The sequence below is a fragment of the Pan paniscus genome, chromosome 10, assembly GCF_029289425.2.
Source record: "Pan paniscus chromosome 10, NHGRI_mPanPan1-v2.0_pri, whole genome shotgun sequence".
Taxonomy (NCBI): Eukaryota; Metazoa; Chordata; class Mammalia; order Primates; family Hominidae; genus Pan; species Pan paniscus.
The window spans coordinates 121,980,176-121,996,784 of NC_073259.2; the positions used below are offsets into that span (position 1 = coordinate 121,980,176).

At 47.7% G+C, this 16,609-nt stretch overlaps 1 protein-coding gene across 3 annotated transcripts in view; it reads right to left on the reverse strand.

Annotated features, from left to right (window-relative positions):
- RBM19 (RNA binding motif protein 19) overlaps positions 1-16,609 on the reverse strand; it is a 168,962-nt gene that overhangs the window by 100,306 nt on the left and 52,047 nt on the right. The gene's annotated exons all lie outside the window — the stretch shown is intronic.

Genomic DNA, 16,609 nt, shown 5'->3' on the forward strand with positions numbered 1-16,609 from the left:
GCAGATTACAGTACTGACCATCTGAATCACTACGCTAGCAGCTGAGGCTTGACTGTGCACAAAGCCTCCAGCTGTAGTAGCCCTTCCCTCTTCACTGAGCAACCTCTTGCTCTGACTTCTATGATTACCTGAGCAGAGCCTCTGGCCACATCCCATTCCCAGGTAAACAGACTCACAGGACATGCCAAGGAGCACCAGAAGCTTCATTTAACCTTGGTGGCCAAGTAGCAAAATGACTAACTCCAATAGGTAAATTGCATCAAAACCAGCAGCATTTCAACCACAGGTGGGCTTGGCTGGGAGAAAGATCTACAGGTCTAAGTGAACCTGACAGGTATCCTGGAACCTGAAATTTGGACTAAAGTAAGAGTCCATTTAATGGAACAGTTTCTCTAATTAGGGTCTGCTGCCTCTCGGATACATTTGGGCATATATACCTGTGCATGTGTGTTGAGGGTGGGGTGGGGGTGGAGAGGATTTGCTCTTTTTGTAGGACAATTTCAGATTTTTCTGTTTTTATTTAGACAGTCTAATTTTTAATATGTGTACATACGTGTGTATCATGATAGAACCATGAAGAGATTTCAGTGCCTGTACTGGACTTCAGGGACAGGCAAGTGACATCCTACAGACACAGACATGATGCCTTTGGACACTAGAGTGTTCAGATCATGTCTCTGCACCTAACCAACTGGCAACAAGAGATCAATTCACTGGGATGAAAAATGAAACATTTTTCTGTTCCCAATTCCAAGAGTAATTGGTTATCCATTCATTCATAATTTCAATAACACTACAATGCTAACTTTTATTTTTAAGTGATCAGGATAGAACCAATAAGCACCGCTGCATGAAAAGGGGTGTTTGATGACCGGCAAGACTCAGAGAAGCAAGAGGTCTAATCGTGCTGAACCAGCAAATGAAGCCTTCAATGTGGTATTCTCATCCGGCACAAGCACTTACTTATGCAAACAGGCATTCTCTGCATTAGTATTACTGACGTAAAAGAACCGAAACAGATTATAGATCTGGACCTGAGGCTACATCTTTCTAATATTAAAAACCCACGTTCTGAATTTAGTTTCTGCAAAACGACATCATCCATCACGCTAAAATAATGTTGTTAATTTGAATTTTATTGATTTTAAATTTTGTTTGTATTTAACGTGAAATTGTGTTTTGGTTTTATAGTCCTAAAAGAACCATAAGCATGAGTTGTCAGTTTATTCTGAGTTTTATATTTGTACATAGTTAAATAACATAATAATAAAAATATTTACATTATCACCATGGGGAAGGACTGTGAAATTTTATTTTACTTTAAAAGGGCTCTTTATACCTTGCTCAAGTTTGAGAAACACCGTGATGGCCCAAGATTGCATGCAATGTTACTTTAGGAATGAAACTCAGAGACCATCACGTCGTTGGGAATTCCCTTACTTCAGTTTCCTCAGGGAGGATCAGAAAGGTTAGGTGACTTTCCTAAGAGCACACAGCTAGTTAGCAGCAGGGCTGGGAGTCACAGCCTAGTCTCCTGGCTCCTTACGCAGCCCGAGTGTATTACTGAAGTCCGAGGCAGGAGCCACAATAGAGATGACAGCAACCCTAAGCCAGGAGTGATACCAGGTGCTTTACCAGCCTCACTGACCTTGTATCTTACAGCAAACCAGACACAGCTGTTAATCCTGCCATTTTACAGAGACAGACACTGAGTCCCAGAGAACTCATCAGACCAAGTTACTAAGTCAAGACAAAACAGCATGCACAATCCGGGCTTCTACCCTGAGGGTTTTAATGGGGTAAGCCTTGTATCCACCTCCCTCTAAGCCAAAACGGTTCCTTCCCTTTCTGGAGTTCATGGTTGTTTCTGTAACCTAGCACCTGGCGCAGTCCCTGCTTCATTAGTGATGCTTAGTAAATATTTGCTAAACCGACAAGTTATTTCTTAACTAAAAAGCAGTGTTTGAGACCTCCCTTTTCCGTGGAAAACTCTGCGATGCGTGAGGGGAGAGAAGCTGTTCCTAAAGAGGAATCCCCCAAGCTGTCTGGGGCTCCCTGCTGCCTTTCACCACCCAGAATGCTGGGAGACATGGCGCACAATTATCAGCTCCAACAATGAGCCAACGGCGGCCCTCCGAGCAAGCCCAGACAAAGCACAGAGACCTTGCAGCTGAAAAGGCTCTGAATGCAGACAGGGGAGGTGTGAAAGCAAGGTTAGAGTGAGCTGCTGCTTGGGGCAGGAGGGGAGGAATGAGGGCGCACAATGTCACCCTTCCCCCGGTACAGGCACGCTCTCCCTGGGGCACCCTGTTCCACTGTCTGAGCTTTTGTCGCCCGCTCTGGAACCAGTCTAGGCGTGCAGTGAGGGAAAACGCCAGCTGCAGCGGAAGCCCGAGCCTGCGAAATCTCAAAGGAAGGACGAAAACAACGGCAAGAAAACCCTTCTCAGTGCTCAGGGTTAATTATTTATTTTTTTAAGGAGGCAAACTAAGGAGGCTTCCACGTGGCCGTGGTTTGGGATTGCTCGACCAGTTAGTCTGGCAGATGGAAACAGCCTCATGGCAGATAAATGACATACTCTTAGTCAAGTACGTGCAGCTGTTGACTTATCAAAGACGCTGGCCCCACATCTGTGGCAGACATCACTAATCAATTTCGGTGCCATTTTCCACGGAGCCCAAACAGTCTCAATCCTCCCGCACAGGGTTCCAGGCAGCCATGACCAATGGGTTTGTGTTGGCTTGGAAATGGCAGGCCTATCCCAAACCCTTCATGGAATCATTCAACAAATGAGGCCCCGAGAGGTCATGTAATCGCCGGAGGTCAAGCAGCAGGGCCCAGGCCAGAATTCAGGTCTCCTGACTCCCTGGCTAGTGTTTTTTTTCACGTGGAAAATCACACTGGCGCCTTTCCAAGCTGACAGCCAACTCCTGATGAAGGAGGAGGAAGGACAGCATGAAGACAAGAACTCAGCTAACCCGAGTATGTCCTCTGAGCAAGTGGCACTTCTCTTGGCTTGAGCAGCAGTAACTTTTACAGCCTCTGATCATCCTCTGGACATATTGGTAGGATGATTAAAAAGGAGAAGAGTCTGCAAAGCCAGCTTCTCCAGTGAAGAAGGTATCACTCAGTAAACATCCCTCCCAAACTCCTTGGGGCTGCATTCCCAGAGATCTTAAATAGGGCAGGGCATGTTCTGAGAAACATGGCTTTGTGCCCATCCTGCAATATGGAGAATCTGGAGAGACACAGATAGATAGAAGCCTAAGAAAGTTCCGCACTGGTTTCTTTGCTTTCTGAAAAGGGTCTAGAAAGATCCCCAAACAGTGTTTCCTCACACTGCAAACTGAAGGTTAATATTTTCTACATTCTTTATAGTACAAGGTTCATGTATGAACCTACTAAATAAAAATAGATCCTAGATAAAATGTACTTACTAGGTCAGCCTTTTGATTTCCCTAGGTACAGTTAGCCTAGATTTAAGTAATAAACTGTATAAATTGTCTATATGGAGTATAAAAGTTGGGATAATTTCTCTTCCCCCACTTATCCCCCCTATCTGTTGACTCTGTGGCAGCTGAATATTAGTTTCCTTCTGACCAAGGAACCACCACCTGCAGGTGACCCTAAAGCCTAGAGGATTCTACCTTCTTTGACCCCATAAAAGGCTACTGCTGGCATACTTTGGTGAGGAAGTTTCACATAGAGAGTAAGCCTGGCCTCTCACTCCATCAGGAATTCCTTCTTTTATTCATTCATTCATTCATTCGAGACAGAGTCTTGCTCTGTCACCCAGGCTGGAGTGCAGTGGCGTAATCTTGGCTTACTGCAACCTCCACCTCCTGGGTTCAAGTGATTCTCCCACCTTAGCCTCCCGAGTAGCTGGGATGACAGGCGCCCGCCACCACGCCTGGCTAATTTTTTTTTTCTATTTTTGGTAGAGACGGGGTTTCACCATGTTGGCTAGGCTGGTCTTGAACTCCTGACCTCAGGTGATCCACCTGCCTCAGCTTCCCAAAGTGCTGGGATTACAGGCGTGAGCCACCATGCCCAGCCCCAGGAATTCCTTCTTAAGCATCCTTAACAAACAGTTAACCTTGACATCACTTGGTTACCGCTGATGATGGGCAACTCATTACTGCAGGAAATGGCCTTTTTCTAATGCTTTATAGTTTGGGATATTCACTTTTAAAAAACCTTTGAATTTTGAGATAATTATAGATCTATATGCAGTTGTAAGAAAGAATCAGAGAGAACTTATACACCCTTCACCCAGTTTCCCTCAATGGTGACATCTGGCAAAACTACAGTACAATATCATCATCAGAAAATCAACATTAATAATTGACCTTATTCAGATTTCACTAGTTTTATATGCGGTCATTTGCATGCATGTATTGAGTTCCATGAAATCTTATGAGTAGTTATGAGTGTCCACCACAATGAAAACACAGAATGGTTTTATCACAAGGACCCCCTAAGCTACCTTTTGATAGACACAGCCACCTCCCTCCCTCCTGCCTCCCACTCATCTAATTTTGTCATTTCAAGAACATTATAGAGCTGTGTGTGGTGGCTCACACCTGTAATCCCAGCACTTTGGGAGGCTGACACAGGAGGATTACTTGGGCTCAGTTCAAGACCAGCCTGGGCAACATAGCAAGCCCTGTCTCTACAAAAAAACTGAAAAATTAGCTGGGCGTGGAAGTGCATGCCTGTAATCTCAGCTACTCAGGAGGCTGGGGAAGGAGGATCCCTTGAGCCCAGGAGTTTGAGGCTTCAGTGAGCAATGATTACACTACTGTACTCTAGCCTGGACAACAGAATGAGACCCAGTCTCAAAAAAAAAAAAAAAAAAAAAAGACAACGTTATATAAATGGAATCACACAGTATGTCATCTTTTCAGGATTCTTTTTTTCTATTTAGTATAAATCTCTGGAGATTTAGCCACGTTGTTTTGTGAATCAATAGTTTGTCCCTTTTCACTGCTGAGCAGCATCCCATGTCTTGAACATACCAGTTTGTGTAGCTATTTTCCTACTGAAAGACATTTGGGTTGTTTCCAAGTTTTGGCTATTTATGCATAAAGGTATTATGAACATTCAATTATAGATTCCTTTTATGGGGGGGTAGCAGCTTTATTGAGATATAATTCACATCTTATATAGTTCACCCATTTAAAGTGCACAACTTGATGGTTTTTGCTACATTTACAGAGCTGTGCAACCCTTGCCACAGCCAATTTTAGAAGATTTTCATTACCTCACACAGAAGTCCTGTACCCTCTATCCAGTAACTCCCAACCTACCTTCCCCTTCCCTAAGCAACTGTGAATCTACTTTCAGTCTCTACGGATGTGCCTAGTCATCCCTCGGTATCCACAGGGGATGGGTTCCAGGACCCTCATGGGTACCAAAATCCAAGGATGCTCAAGTCCCTTCTGCATTATTTTCGATCTGTGGTTGGTGGAATCTGTGGGTGCAGAATCTGTGGATGTGGAACCCACAGATACAGAATCATAGGATATGTGGCCTTTCATGTCTGGCTTCTTTCACTCAGCATCATGTTTTCAAATCCACGTTATCAGTAGTCCATTCCTATTTATGGCCGAATAACGTTCCATTGTATGAATACACCCAATTTTGTTTATCCACTCATCAGCTGACAGACATGTGAATCTGTTTTTGTGTGAACGTGAGTTGTCATTTCTCTGTTGCTGATGCCCAAGAGTGCAATCACTGGGTCATAGAGAAAGTGCACGTTTTACTTTGTAAGAAACTGCCCACACTTGGAATTTCCCAGAGCAGCTGTACCATTTTTGGCTCCCATGAGCAATGCATAAACAATCCAGTTTCTCTGCATCATTGTCAGCATTTTGTGTCACCACTATTTTTTATTTTAGCCATCCTGACCGTTACATGTATATTCATTTGTTTGTACCCTCAGCAGAAATCTGATTTTCGGTAACATTTGCTGTGAGTCAGAGCCCTGAATATTCCTCTTGGGCATTCCTTTTGTAGGCTGGCCAACCCTAGATCTTCTATCTTGATATAATCTGGGTAGTTCCTGTCTCTCCCTCCTAAAATAAGAGGACATACTTACTCACTTTACCCGTTAAAAGACAGATTTAAGATGTGGTCATGCCATAGAGGAGTTGAGACCTCTGGGATCCGGACCATGGGATTCTGTTGAGCTACATCCCACAGCTGGTTAATGTGAACCCTGGAGTCCACTAAGAACTCAAGATCTTTTTTTTTGAAATAAAAAGATATGAGGCAAGGACTCCTACATTCTGTCTTGGGGCCATTCCCTTAGTGGAACTGATTCCCTGGCATTTTGTAGTCACTGCCTGGTACCTGTGCTCGTCTTCCAGGTGGCTCATCACTTCCTTAGACTGTGGTTATTCTGAGGGTAGGAGGGGGCTCTTTGAAACTGGTAGAGCGCTGAGCTCCCAATAAGCACGTGGTTATTTGTGGACTGCCCTTGATAAGCACAGTGGACAGTAAAACCTCAGGGGTGATGCTTGCTGAAGATAGGCATGTTGTAAGGGCTCAGCAGATACGTTGCTGAATGCGCACATGAAAGAGTTAAAAAAAACTCTTTCCCTTGAATTCATAATAGGAAAGACAGCACAGGAAGAGTATCTGTGAGTGCAAATACGGCTTTGCCACTTGTGCAGGGTTTTATAGCTGGGAAGCCATCTGACTTGTGCGCTTCAGTTCCCCAGGCTTCTTGGCGGGGGAATGAATGAAATCCTGAGCACAAAAGCACTTCAGGCCCCGGCAGGGCCCTTGGGTAAGGTGCTGTGCAGACATCGGGAGGTATGGTTAATGGTGCCTTGCTCACATAGGCAGAGAATGCAGCAGCGAGGACCATCAATACTCAAATACTGGTGCTGAGGCTGACATGCATGGATCCCAACAGGAATGCTCACAGAAGCCCCCAAACACACATAGACACACGGCCAGATGGGTTGAGGCACACAACCTTGGCATCACGACTGTGGCCAGTGGTTGTTTGTGCTGTATGACAGGTGAGGAGAGGATGTGTGTGTGTGGAGCGGGGCTGTGAGGGATGCACATTCCACCAAGATGGCAGCTCTCTCAGACTTTCCCGTCCCCGAATGTGGCCAATCATCCAGCTAGCTGCTTAGGACCTAAATATAGGTGTCATCTGCAATCCCTCTCTCTGCCATAGCCCTCACCAAAGCCACCATCAAACATATTCCCAAACTGACCTGGCATCCTACTTCCATGGCTGACGCCTGGTCCAAGCCACAGTCAGCTATGGCCCAGGTGAAGCAAAAACTCCCTCTTGGGTCTCCTCACACCTGCTAGTCCCCCTGAGAGACTTTTCTCCTTACAAGATCTTTTACAAATGTAAGTCAAGAAAGCCCAAAGACCTGAAGTGCTAACGGCCAACCCCAGCCAGGCAATCACGAGAAAGAACAAAGCCACTGGATATCAAGTCTATTACAAAGCCTTGGTAATTAACACAGGTTGGTATTGGCATGGGGGCAGACAAATAGACCCAGGGAGCAGATTAGAGTCAGAAGCAGACCCTCACACACAGTCACCTGATTTATGACAAAATCAATGCTGCAGAGGGAGGGGAAAGAATGGTCTTTGCAATAAATGATATTGGGCCAATTGAATATCCAAGTGGAAAAAAAATGCTCCTTGGTCTGCACCTCACGCCATATACAAAATCAATGCCAGACGGATTGCATACCTTGATGTGAAGGGTCAAAGAGAAGCCTTTCCTTTTAGAGAAAAATATAGGTGGCCACCTTCATGAGCTCAAAGGAGGCAAGGATCTCTTAGCAGACACAAAAAGTTATAACCAGGAAGGAGAAAGAATGACAGTGACAATATCTAAGTGAAGAGCCTCTGTTCATCAAAGGATACCACCAAGAAGGTGAAAGCAACCCACAGAATGGGAGACACTGCAATCACACAGTCCAGAATACAGAAAGTTAAATAAAAAGTAATTAGAAAATTGAAAAGAAAAATAAATTTAAAAATCATACAAGCCAGTTTTTAAAAAGTGGGCAAAAGACTTGAACAGACATCCCACAAGAGACAATAGATATCCAAATGGCTCATAAACATAGGAGAAAATATTTGACTTCCTGAACTATCAGGGAAGCACAGATTAGAACCATAATACGGTAATACCACTGTAGCCATTATTCATCTACCAGAATGGCTAAGGAAAAGACAGACAACACCAAGTGTGGACGAGGATGAGGGGCACCAGAACACCATAAACTGACCGTGGAAGGAAGCGCAAACTGATACAACCACTTTGGAAACCTGCCTGGAAATAAATATCTACTAAAGCTAAAATATGCATACCCTGTGACCCTGCAATTCCATACCTACACATACACTCTACAGGGACACATGCATGTGGATGCCAAAGAAATGCTCACAGGAGCAGTATTTGAAATAGCCCAAACCCTGCCAACTACCCAAATGCTCATTGGTAAAATGGGTAAGTATATTGCAAAATATTCACACAATGGAATTCTAGATGGTCACAACAATGAACGGATTACAACTGCAACATAACAAGTGTGGATCTCAGAAATAGAATGATGATCAAAGAAGCCAGACACAAATGAGAATATATGTTCCAGTTCCATTTACAGAAAGTACAAAAACAGGCAACACTAATATATGTTTTTCGAAGTTAAGAGAGTGGCTGCTCTTGGTGGGGGGCAGGTAGTGACTGGCAGGAGGCGCTGGGCAGGGGCTAGCTGGAAATGCTCTGCCTCTTGAGCCAGGTGCTGGTTACACAGTGGTGCTGAATTTGTGACCACCTGCCATACTGTCCGCTTAGGATCTGTGCACTTTTCTGCACGCATGCTAGCTGGCAATCACACGGGGCAAGGCTGGTCCTGCCTCGTCGGGGCTCGGCATTTACTGTCTCTGGATCTGCACGTGCTCACTCCTTCACAACCCAGGTCTCCATGCAAATGTCCCCTGCTTGGAGGAGCCTTACCTAACTGCCCAATCTAAGATGCCCTGTACTGGATGTCTCCCAAATGATGTGTACTTGAAACCTGTAATGTGACCTTACTTAGAAATAGGACCTCTACAGATGTGATCAAGGTCAGATGGGGTCATATGGATTAGTGTGGGTCCTCGATGCAATGCCCGGTGTCCTTATCAGGAGAAGGCACAGAAGGAAGAACGCCAGAGACGACAGAGGCAGAGACGGGACTGACACAGCCCCATGCCAAGCAATACCAGGGATTGGCAGCAGCTGCCAGGAGCGGGAGGAAGCGAGGAAGGATCCCCCCTGCAGCCTTCGGAGGCAGCATGGCCCTGCCCACACCTTGAACTGGGACTTCTGGCTTCTGGAACTGTGAGAATACATGTCTGCTGTTTAAGACCCCCATTTGTGGCATGTTGTCATGGCAGCCACAGAAACTGGTACTGGTCTTATTCTCATCCCTCCTACCTCTTGCTTTAACTGTCTTCAGAACGCTCATGCCACCATGTCACGGAATTTATTTGTTCATTTGTTTACTGCCCCTACTGCCAACCACCATTAGAACATAAGAGCCACAAGGGCAGGAACTTTGCCTTGTTCACAGCCACCTTCCCAGTGCCGAGCAATGCACCTGGTACAGAGAGAGGCTCCATCAACACCAGAGGAATGCCAGGGGAATAAATCTGCATCTCCCTTGGTGCAGAGGAGACAGGAGGCACCCCATGCACACTGAAGGAATGAAAGCACGCATTCATTCCGTCCTTTCAAACCACAGCAAAGTAGGAAGAGTGGGAATATCCTGATAGGAAAACAGGGCAGAGTGGGGAAATGACCCGGTCCTCGCGGCCAGCCCTCCGAGGGGGTCAACAGGACTTAGCTTTATTTGTAACCCCTGTATGTTTTATAAGGGGAGGAAAAAAATACCTTATTTGTGTAACTGAAACTAGAAGGCCACAAACCCCGTTTTCTGACTTCAGGTTCCCAGTGCTCTGTGAGGACGTGCCAAATCCCCACTTAGGCCTTGTGTTTAACTGAGTCCAGGGGTTGGCAAACTTTTCCCAGCCAGGGCCAGAGCATCGATATTTGGAAATACCTCAGCAAGGTAGGATGAGGTCATATGGATGAGGTTGCAAGCTCTTAACTCTGCTGCGGAAGCCGCGAAGCACCAGGCAATAATGAGCAAGCATAGCTGGAGTTGGTCAGTGGTCAGTGGCTGTGATGCCCCCTGACCTAGGGCCTCTCTGGGGAAGTGGATTTGGGAGGAGACAACCTGTGCAGAGGAGAGACACCTGGGGTCAGCCTCATCCTCCTCACCCATCCCTTTGAGAACTTGGCTAAGGGTTTTCTCCCACCCCACACACCTCACTCAACCCATCCTGCCTGGCTGGCTCTCAGGAGCTGCCTGAGCCTGATTTTTGCAGAGTTTCTTCAGGGAAAGCCTGGAGAATGGGAAGTCCTCCCCCATCCTGCTCTGTGTCTCTGCCCTAGCAGGTGAAAGGGCTCAAAGGGCTCGAAGCTTTTGGAAAAGTACTGCTGACAACCAGGAGTCAATCGGGCAGTGACCCCATGCCTGCGTGGGGGAGACAAGGGAGGTGTGTGTGGGGAACATGAGTGAGCAAGCTGTCCTCGGCCCTCCCTCCACTGTCACGGCCACTGCAAGAGGAAATGAGAAGGCCAGGAGGCCAGGGATGGACAGACGCTGCCCACAAAGCAGGCACAACAGGTGTGGGGTGGACAGGAGATGCAAGCCATGTAATTAAGATCTCCAGACACCTGTTGTGAACTCTCGCCCATTCACACCCTAGCAGGTGGTTCACACCTCAAGGAAGAAAATAGCAAAAAAAAAAAAAAAAAAAAAAAAAAAAAGATGCTGAGATAAAAGGAGAAAAGTAGCTCTCCATCTGCCAGCCTGCAATTGCTGCCTGCTCTCACCAGACATCCCTGACCCATGGCAGGAGTTCCAGGGCGATAAGTGAAGCTCTGGAGGGAGAGCTGGTTGTGCTGGTCTGTGTGACCAGCCTCAGAGCTGTGTGACCTAGGGCAGACTGCTGAACCTCTCTGTGCCTTACACTTCGCGTTTCTACCAGGACTGTATAGAGAAAGGCTTCACATAGTGGGTATGCACTCCACAAACATTATCACAGCACCAGCTATGTAGCAGGCACCTGTGGACATGACAGTGAGCCAGTCAGAGTGTCCCAGCTTATATTCGGGGGTTGGGGGTCAGTACACTAAGCAACCACATGGAGCAGTTCCAAGGGGAGCTGAGGCAGCTGGGGTGCAATGGTAACGGGACTGCAGGACCGCAGGACAGGCTGAGCTACCCTGGACAGGGGTCAGGAGTTAGTCAGTGGAAGAGTGTGCTGGAGTGTGCTGAAGGCCTCATTTTATTCTATTTTTTTAGAGAGAAGGTCTCACTCTGTTGCACAGGCTGGGGTGCAGTGGCCTGCTTATAGCTCACTGCAAACTCAGACTCCCAGACTCAAACAATTTTCCTGCCTCAGCCTCCTGAGTAACTGGGACTATAGGAGTGCCACACAGTTCAGCTAATTTTTGTATTTGTTGTAGAGATGGGGTCTTGCTATGTTGTCCAGCATAGTCTCGAATTCCTAGCTTCAAAGGATCCTCCTGCTTTGGCCTCCCAAAGTGCGGGAACAGACTTTTAGCATTTGCTACCCTGGTGATGGCCATGCGGGCGATTTTCTCTCAGGGGCCAAGCTCAAGGAAAAGCTAATTGCCCAAAGCCCCAACCAAGAAGGTAAGTCTCTCACAAATGTCCACCTGACTCCAATGGCTGGAAGGCAACGTGAACCACCTGTCGGTAAAAAGGAAGGGAGGGAGCGGAGAAGGAAGAAAGCGAAATCGGGTCTTGACTGTGAACCTGTGGATGCCAGCTTCCCACAAAGACAGCGGAAGCTCACAGGTGGAAAGTGAGCCGGGGGACTCTGGAGTACTGTGTATATGGACAGGCTAAGCGTGAGCCACCCAAGCCTTCCTTCTCACCTCCAGACCCACTTGACTGTCTTCCTAAACCTAACCCCAAACAGTGTTCCTGACGTGGCAGACCACCAGAAGGAAACACAGTAATAACAGCTACGCTGGCTGGGAGCTTTTCATGAGCCCGGCACTACGCTAGGTGTCTCACATACTTGACTCATCTTTTATCGCCCAGCTGTCAGGCAGGGCTTTTCATCCCCATTTTACAGATGAGGAAAACTGAGGCCCGGAGAGCTAACATGACATAGCATAGGAAGGGAGAGAAGTGCATTTAATCCACAGATTTATCGCCAGAACTGACTCTTCACCATGACTTGACCTGGCCTGGACTTCAGAGCTGCCTAGACATTCCCACGCCATCCTCAGAGAGGCAGGTCTGAAACGCGCTCCTTAGCAGTTTCCACAGAGGGCCTTAGTGATGATCATGACAGTGACAGACATGCTCCCATAAACACCTCCCTCCTTTAGTCAGCCTGTCCACCCACCCTTTCCCTGAGCCTTTCACCGCCTGGGCAGGGAGGCAAGGGAGGCAGACACATTCTTCATTCCCACCCTGCAGGCGAGCAAACTAAGCCTGGCCAATGGCCACTACACCCAGGCTCCAAACTTCCCGATTCTTCTACTGGTTCACAGGCAGAACTGGCTATATAATTTGCAGGGCCTGGCGCAAAATAAAAATCCAGGACCCCTTGTTCACACATTACTAAGAATTTCAAGATGGTGACAGCAGTGCATTTAACCAAGTGTGAGGCCAACCCTGTTTGCAGAACCTCCTTCCTGGAAGATGGGGGGTACTGCCTGCCAGAACCCAGGTGGCTCAAACCAGGCTGCCCCATGGACTATGACAGAAATGGGCAAGCCGAGGGTCCATCTAGGAATAGCACCGTTACTGTCTGTACCCTAGTTTCTTCATCTAGAAGGCAGGTTTAACAACAGTCTTACCATGTTGGGCTGCTGTGTGGACGAACTGATACAAAGACTGCGTGGGACGTGGTTCACCCCATGTCCCATGCCTCCCCGATGCCTGTATTAGCCAGCTCTGTTTTTAACACCACTTCCAGCTTTTGAAATGGGGGTGGAAATAAGACCCTCTCCACCAAATGCTTGAGCTCTGCATACGGCTGCTGTGTATCAGCAGGAGAGCCCCAAGTGTAAGCTTCATTTGCATGTATACACTTAGGCCCGATCCAGGCCCTGAACTGCCTCTCTGCCCTGGGCACTTCCTGGTGGTGACAGGGAAAGAGGAAAATAAACAACATGGCAAAACACACATGTGCAACATACCTACTCCAGAGCAAACCCAGATGGGGTGGCGGTGGGGGGGTGGGAAGCCCAGTCTCCACCTCCTTCCTTCCTTCTTTTAGATCCATACTAACCTAAGACTCTGGGCACCTGCCGGGTGAGCTGACCACTGGCCATTTCCGTCCTTGTTCGAGTGGTGGGGTGAGAAGTTTGTGTGTACATGCATACTTGCACAGTCTGGGACACCCCTATTTGTGTGTCTTCCACATTTCCTTTTGGGGGATAAAGGGGAGCTGGCTCAGCCTGTCCCTCAAGGTCCTTCCTGACTCTCTACCCCAGAACACAGACAAATGGGGCAGAAATAGAGGATTACAGGATTACAGCCTTCCTTTACAGAAGAAAAAACAAAAACAAAACAAACAAACAAAAAAACCAGGAAAACGCTGCCCAGGACCTTCAAGGCTTCAGCACTGCCGTTGTGGACCTGGGTTCTGTCTATAAACTCAAGATTCAAACCCTGGGTTCAAATCCTGGCTCCACTGGTTTGGTGCTGTTGAACGCCACAGTCAACATTTATTAACTACCTGTTACTCTACCAGGGGCTGGATTAAGTGCCTCATTTGTACAATCTCATTTAATCCTTATAGTCCTTGAGGCTGCTGAGCAGCGTGGCGGCCTGAGGCATCTGATGACCCAGTGGGTGGAATTTGGGCTCTGGAGCTGGTTTCTTCACTGAGAAACAGAGACATGAAACTACTTTACCGGGCCACGGTGATGAATGGGCCCCCAGAAACATGAGGCACTGCAGCACATGGGGCCGGGGACATGAGAAAGAAATCAACACTCACACACATTACCACAGCATCATCACAAATTAGTGTATGTTATCACTAGTGTTACTACCACTAGTTTATGCCAGGGGAAACTGAGGTCCGAAAAGAGAGCCACAGAGAAGACGAGAATCGCTGTCTGCACATCCACTGCTGTGCCTCTCTCTGAGTTTCCAAAAGCATAATCTTTGAGTCACCCTAGACAGTGATCCCACAGAAACATGGAAATGCAGTGCCTCTTGATGCCTGTCTGGTTTAACCCAGGGCTGGTTAGTTAAGGGGCTGGAGTGTGGTGCACTGAGGCCCGAGTGGAAGGCTGGTGGCCTCCGGGAAGGGCCTCAGGCACTGCTGCCTCGGGCTAGGAGGCCGCCTTCTCTCCCCTCCAGCAGGCGGGGTAGCTTGAGGCCCTGCCCAGAGAATGCTCTCCGGAGCCCTGCACTCTCACCCGCACACCTGTCCCACTGGCTGTCCCTGTCAGTTTCCTCTCTGGTCCCCCACAGAGAGACCTGAGTCTCTCCTGAAATGGCTACATGCCTCGTGCCTAGCACAGTGCCTGGTATAAATGACACACTCGCTGTCATTTGGTCCCACTGGAATGATCTGGAGGAAGACAGTTCCTTCTAGACCCAAGAAAACAGGCAGCAGAGAGGAGTGGCTCCAAGCCGGGGCTCTGGGTTAGGCTGACTTAGATCCAAATCCCCATTCAGCGGCATGGTCCCAGGCAGGACACTCCATCTCCCTAGTTTCCATCTCCAGTTTCTGTCTGGGTGCAAAAGGGATGACAGCATCCATCCCTCGCAGGGCTGCTGTGCGGCTTAAAAGATGTGATTCTGCACGGGAAGGCATTCAAGCTCAGAGCCCCGCACACAGCAAGCGTGTAATAAAAGGGAGTTGTGATTTTTACTACACCTGGTAGGAGAAACCCATAGAACCTGCCTGCCCAAATGGACCAGCTTGGTTCCCCGAAACCCTGAAACCTCCCCCTGGCTAATGACCTTTACCGGCCAGTGGCTTTGTCTGAAATCCTGTCTGGGGCTTCCCTGGACAATCTTGAAGTCCCTGAGAAGGCTCACAGCGACCCCTGCTGTCTGCAACAAGGAACTGCCTTACATCCCCAGCCGGAGTGAACAACAATAGCAGGTACGGCCCTCCAAGAAGGTCTTACGTTTCCAGGGTTTTAAGAAAACTCTCATCAGAACAATGGCAAGGAGAAGAGTCACCACATGTAATTATGTTCAGTGGACACTAATTCCCTGTCTTCTAAAAATAAATATAATACATGAGATCACACAAAGTGCTCTCTCTTCCCTTGTGGTCTTTTGTTTCCCCGGATAAGTGTCATCCTAAATATACTGCAGAACCAAGTGAAACTGTCATTTCAGCGGGATATTATTTCCCGATCAACATGCGCTCTTCTTAGCAAGCCCGTTTTAATCTGGCAGTTCTTAAATTGGACTCCTTTTAAAAAGCAGAGCATGTTTAAACAAGCAGACATACCGAGAGGCTAAGGATATGTACCTTCCTGGAGGGACGACTGATCAATCGAGGTTTAGGGAAATGGGAAACCTCCCCCCAGGTCATGACCCCATCTCGCCAGGCTATTCCTGCTGTGCAGGATACCCAGAGATCATAGCTAAGATCCTGCTTCCCAGATACTGGCAGGATTGGTCTCTGCCTCAGATCCCAGCTCACCACACACCACATCTGTTTATGAACTGAATACTAGTGTATGATTTAGAACAAACAGAGGGGAAAAGGAGGTCAAAGATATCTGAAGTTCCCCACATGACTTCTTATTCTTCAAACTACAGAGTGAGAGCAAAGAAGGTAGATGCCACACAAAGATAATTCTTTCTCATCTCCAAAACACAAGGCTGATTTTGTATCCACAGATTACCTTGCAAGATGCTAACTGGCAACTCTAACAGAGGCTTCACTCTCGGACCCTTGTGCAAGCGTAGAATGAACGAACGAGACCTAGTGTCTAGAATCCTAAATGTTCACCCACACGCAGGCCACGGTGCTGCAGGTCCCCCGAGCAGTCCTGGATCCCACCCAAGCCTCAACAATGTGTTTAGGTGAAGCTGACTTCATCTGCCTTTGCATTCTGAGAGCTAGATGGTCTCTCTATTACCCTGCCCATGCCTTGGGCGGGAGGCCTTGGCTTCAAGCATTCCCCTTAGGCCCTGATATGAGGACGTTTCTTTCATTCACGGCTTGGTGCTGGGTGGTGCCTACCTAATCTGAAAAGCCAAACACTGTAACATGGTAGCGTAGGGATCACCAACTAGGGGCCCTGGGGCAGGCCAGACTTGTTTTGTTTTTAAAAAGTGAATTAGTTGCTGATGAATTCTCCTTAAGAATCCACATGGCTGGTTTCTCTTTCAAAACATGGGAACTGGTCTTACGAAGCCTGAGTTCCTGTGTGGCATCCCAGCTGGATGACCAGAGAGAGGCCCGCCTGCTGCTCAGTCCCCACCCAGCCTGCTGCCTTTACCGGCTGGGTCCCTGCGACAGCTGCATTTTCCACCCCTGTGCA